This window comes from Tachysurus fulvidraco, chromosome 4 (assembly GCF_022655615.1).
Source record: "Tachysurus fulvidraco isolate hzauxx_2018 chromosome 4, HZAU_PFXX_2.0, whole genome shotgun sequence".
NCBI lineage: Eukaryota > Metazoa > Chordata > Actinopteri > Siluriformes > Bagridae > Tachysurus > Tachysurus fulvidraco.
This window is the reverse complement of record NC_062521.1, coordinates 7,332,776-7,338,775: the sequence shown is the minus strand read 5'-3', so window position 1 is coordinate 7,338,775 and position 6,000 is coordinate 7,332,776.

Sequence of the window (6,000 nt, the reverse complement as noted above, 5' to 3'; positions counted from 1 at the left end):
CAAAGTCTTCCTCCCCGTCTACTTTAAATAGGAACATCTGGTTACTTTTTTAAGTTAATGAGGTTATACCGTCAATTCTAATCCTTTAGCAATCAAATTATGTTGTAGGTCACGAGCTTTGGTTATTTTTCAAGCATCAGACTGAGTGGGAAATCTGGTCTGTATGACGTGTTAGAGTTGGCTAGTTTGAGTATTTCAGGAACTGCTGATCTCCTGAAATTTCCACACAACAGTTTCCAAAGTGCCAAGAGAATACATCTAGTAAGAAACGTTTCTGTGGATAGAAAGACATTGTTGATGAGATGTCAGAAGAGAATGGCAAGGTTTCAGAGGTCTTCCAAGCCGAACCCATCACTCTGACCTGATGACACTTTTCAGTAATTAAATTAGTACTTTATTAATATGTGTGCTTTAACTCTCTACATTTGATTATATTGTCTTCTGGTAAAGTAGGTTCCTGTCTTTTGTATACTATCTGCTTAACTCACTTTGTTCTAGAGTAGTGTGATTTGAATTGTGTTATATTCTATACCATTGTTGATTTTTATAGTGTTGGTCTTTGTTGTTCTCTCAGCTGATTAATCAGGAGTAGTTTCAGTCTCCCTTAAGGTGTGAACTGGGGGCAGGGCTTACCTATTTAAATTGAAGGTTTGTCAGAATCTCTCTCTAACATTAGTGTCTAGTACTGCTTGATATTTTCTACCATACCTTAATTCTCACTCTTGTTTGACTACAAATATGTGCATTAAACCCATCTCTGTACTCAAGGCCTACTCTCGCAGACGCTCTCATCCACAAAGCAGAGGTCACAATCCCAGTAACCTCATCTACCCTCCTCTGTTGTATTACTCCTTTGATTTTCTTGCTCTAACAGAGACTTCCTGGAAGAAATGGACTCACTGCTTAGTGCTTTCCCTTCCGATAGCTCCCCACTGACAGTGCTTGTTGACTTCAACCTTCCCTCTGACAAGCTCCATTCTTCTTCCTCCTGTCTCTTCTCGACTCTTTCTCCCTCACACTCAACAGCTACATCCCCACACACAAAGGAGGCAATGTCCTGGACCTGGTTTTCACCTGTCCTTCTCCAGCTACAGACGTGACTGCTACTCCACTCCACGTCTCTGATCATCACCTGGTATCCTTCACCATCACTCTACCTATCTTACCTAGAACTACCTCTCACCCCCTCGCTCTTACTCGCTGCAACCTTCACTCTGTCTCCCCTTCATCTGTAGCTTCTGGCACTCTTTCTTCCCTTCCTGATACTGAGTCTTTTTCCTCACTACTCTTGGACTCAGCCACAGATACTTTCCTCTCATCTCTTTCCTCAACTATGGACTTCCTCTGCCCTATGTTCACTAAACCCAAGAAAACTTCTTGTTCTGCTCCTTGGCTTTCAGATGTGCTGCGCAACAATCGAAGAGAGCTAAGATCATCAGAGAGAAAGTGGAAGAAATCACAACTTGATGCAGATCTTGATTTTTACAGAACACTTCTTGTCAAGTTCTCCTCAGATGTGACTTCTGCCAAGACTTCCTTCTACAAGGAAAAGCTTGAAGCTTCCTCACATGATCCTTGGAAATTCCACAACATCATCTCTTCTCTGCTCAACCGCACGGCTCCACCTTCTTCATCCTCCCTGACTGCAGAAGACTTTGCTTCTTTCTACCAGGAGAAGATTGAGGAAATCTGCTGGACCTTCACTTCAGCCCAGACCGCACTTACATCTCAGAGTATGCATTCCCCTACACCTTCGTTGTCACATTTCTCAACTGTGGCAGCAGAAGAGATTTTACAACTCATCCAGTCCTCCAATCCTACCACCTGCCCATTGGATCCACTCCCTACCACTATGCTCCAGACCATCTCACAAGACCTCTTGCCCTTCATTTCCACTATCGTCAATAGATCCATAGCATCTGGTCAGGTACCAACTACTTTCAAGAGAGCAAGGGTTATTCCCATCCTAAAGAAACCTGCTCTGGATCCATCAGACATCAGTAACTACAGACCGGTATCACTTCTCTCATTTCTTTCAAAAATTCTTGAACGCATTGTCTATAATCAATTGTCTATCTCTCACAGAACAACCTCCAAGATCCCAAACAGTTTGGCTTTAAAGCAGCTCACTCCACAGAGACAGCCCTTTTGGATGTCTCTGAGAAGCTACATGCTGCTAGATCAGCCAAACTGTCATCCATCCTTATCCTCCTTGACCTTTCAGCATCGTTTGATACGGTCAAGACTCACAAGACTCTCTCTTGGGATTTGCGGATCAGCTTGGGAATGGTTTGCCTCCTATCTGGAAGGACGCTCATATCAGGTAACATGGAGGGGAGTGACATCTGCTCCACGCAGAATCTCCACTGGCGTCCTACAGGGCTCATTACTTGGTCCTCTTCTTTTCTCCCTGTATACTCACTCTCTTGGGGAAGTTATTTCATCACATGGGTTCTCTTACCACTGCTATGCTGATGATACACAACTTATCTTCTCTTTCCCACCCTCAGATGCCACAGCTTCTGACCGGATCTCAGCATGTCTGGCAGAAATTTCATCATGGATGACTGCTCATCAGTTAAAGCTCAATCCTAGCAAAACTGAACTGCTGTTCATCCCAGGTGATTCATCCCCAGGTCATGATCTTGCTATATCCTTGCACAACGATCTGATCTCCCCTTCAGCCACAGCTCGCAACCTTGGGGTAACCATGGACAATCAACTGTCCTTTTCCTCTCATGTTGCTAATGTGACTCGCTCATGTCGGTTTCTTCTCTACAACATTAGAAGGATTCGGCCATTTTTGTCCACACAGACTGCTCAGGTACTTGTTCAGTCTCTTGTCATTTCTAGACTGGATTACTGCAATGCACTGCTGGCAGGTATACCTATGAACGCAAACCGTCCTCTGCAAATGATCCAAAATGCAGCTGCCCAGCTTGTTTTCAACCTGCCAAAGTTCTCGCATACCACCCCGCTGCTGCGATTCCTCCACTGGCTTCCGGTAGCTGCACGCATCCGATTCAAAACACTGATGCTGGCCTACAAAGCCAAAAATGGACCAGCTCCCTCTTACCTCAAAGCCCTCATCATTCCTCGCACTGCACCCCGCACCCTCCGATCTACCAGCACTGCTCGACTGGTTCCACCATCTCTCAGAGTAAGAGGCAAGTATACTAAAGACTCTTCTCTGTTCTGGCACCAAGGTGGTGGAATGAACTTCCCCTAGAGGTCCAGACAGCTGAGTCACTGGCTATTTATTCAGGAAACACTTCAACTAGCACTTCTTTCCTTATCTTTTGCATTTCAAAAAAAAAGCCTTTGACACTTTTTCATTGTAACTTTGAACAAATGTTTTAAACTCATGGTATCTTAAGTATGTAACCTAGTGAACCAGCATTAATGTATTCAGTGTTAGAGATTTAAGCACTTATGTACAAATATGCCAAATGCTGTGAATGTAAATGTAATATATAATCTATACTATATTACCATACATTCCCTAGGGTCATGAGGAACTTAACCTGAGGAGATTATTCCACAAGGCACAAGTTAGGGAACACACTGGACAGAAAACCAGCCTATCACAGGATTATTTCCCAGACACACTCACACAGTAAGAACAATTTTGAAATACCAATCAGCCTGGACTCTGGTAGAAAACCCCCACAGCATGGGGAAAACATGCAAACTCAGGGTGTCCACAGGGCGGAGGCTGGAATTAAACCCCCAACCCCAAATGTGCTGACCACTAAGCCAATGTACTCCCCTGAACCAATATCAGAAATCTCAGGAGGTATCAGGGTGTCTGCCAGACTCCATAAATGTGAACGTAATCACTCTGTAACACTCTGGTAAAGCAGAAAAGCAACTCAGAACATACAACACATTGAAGCTGGACTACAACAGCAGAATACCACATATGGTATAATTAAGTCAGTTTCCAGGAATCTGAGACTACAATTTGCACAAGCTCACCAAAACAAAACAGCTGAAAACTGTAAAAATACAGAGTGAGTGACCAGATTTGGTGTAGCCTCGGAGTCGCTGACAAGAATGGAACAATGCGTTTGTCTGCTTAGATCACATTTGAGGTTCACATCATTAAAACTGTAACTCATTCTTGCATCTTGAGAAAAGTTGGGGATCTGTGCATTTTAGTGAAAATGGGTTTCAGTGAAAGATGTGAAATTGTGTTCTAGCAAATGATCTCAGGTGTGTGCAGCAGTTAAAGAAAAGGCGGGGGATACTTTGTCTGGGCATGAGGCAGGAATACATAAATCCATCCATTTGTGCACATGCATTCAAACATAGGGGAAAAAAATTATACATGGGTTGTATATACAGTGTGTGTGTGAGAGAGAGAGAGAGAGAGAGAGAGAGAGAGAGAGAGAGAGAGAGAGAGAGAAAGAATCTGAGATTCACAAGCAGGTATTTGAGGGGACAAATGTAGTCACAAGCTTACCAGTCAGTAAAAATATTTTATACAGTGTAATATTATGTCAGTGTTATAACAGTGCAGTATTGCATACAGACTGAATAGAAAATATATATATATATATATATTTCCCCCCTGTAGTTTCTTATTTCTAAACCAACCTAAAACTTTTGTGTTCTTTTTGTGTGTGTGTGTGTGTGTGTGTGTGTGTGTGTGTGTGTGTGTGTGTGTGCATGGCAGTGAGATATATTTGTGCATTGCGCACTGAAAGAGAAAATAGAGATAGATGTGTCTGCCAATTGTTCTGTTCATTCCCAGAAGGAGTGGAACTAGAACGCATCATCCCTGTGCTCATTTTACTCAATTATTTTTCAATAAAGCTCCGCCCTCTCACATATGGCAGCCATCACCTCTCAGTCGTGTCTTGGTGTTTTGATATATTATTGGATCCCATCGTTTCTATCTCAACATAGTAAACCATCTGAAATCTATTCATTTTTTTTTTTTAGATGTATGATATGCATAATACATTTGCAGTATCTGTTATAAAGAAGTATATATCAATAAATCCAATGTCAAGTATTGAGAATCATGTATGCAATTTTTTTTAAATGTTGAATAATTATGGTCTTTTTTTGGTCAAGAGAATTATATATTGTTTAATTATATAATAATAATAATATACTTTAGTGACATATGAAAACGAAATGATAAGGAAATTATTTTCCAAAAAGTAGACAGAATGAATCTTATTCCCCTACTTGATGAATCATTTATCTCGCTAATGTCATATTGTGAACTGTATGCAAGGATCGTACAGGCTCCTAATGTTATTGGTCTTGATGGCCATAGTGTCCCAGGAGCAATGCGCCAGAGACCTTGGCCTTGATTAGAGTCCTAATGATGCTCTGAAAGCATAGCTGAACCTAATATCCTGCATGTGGCCAGATATCCAGATGTGTGTTTACAGCATTAGTTAGGGTTGCACTGAAGATGGGGCTTAATTGATATGTCACAGGACTTTCAAGCCTGAAAGCAATGCTACTAATGACTAATACAGTAAATGGTGACATGAAACTATGTGACAGCATTGATCTTTAACACCTAAACATAGGAATGACACTGGATGGGTTTCAAGGCTGGCTGATCCAGCAATATGATGTGTAACTCTAAGGGAATGGATTTGAAATAAAAACAATAATGTTTGTTTTACTGTATAAAATTTATATTCTAAAAACATAAATAAGACAACATGGTGGAAGAGAAGTAACAGCACTGCCACCTCACAGCTCCAGGATTACTGTTTGGGATTTTCGTTGACATTTCTACTTTCAGGAAATTTAGCAGATGGTCTATGGTCGAAGAAGCCATAAGGCTGAACCCTGTTACACAGGAGTTTCTGCATGTTGTCAAAGTGTCAATGTGGTTCTTGGGTTCTTCCTATATAAAGTTCCCTAAATAGGCTCTTTATCCATTGTTGCAATTTGTACTGAAAGATGAATGAATGACTGTTATAATAATAGACTATCATAATGTACAATGCACTATATGGGGATGTGGTA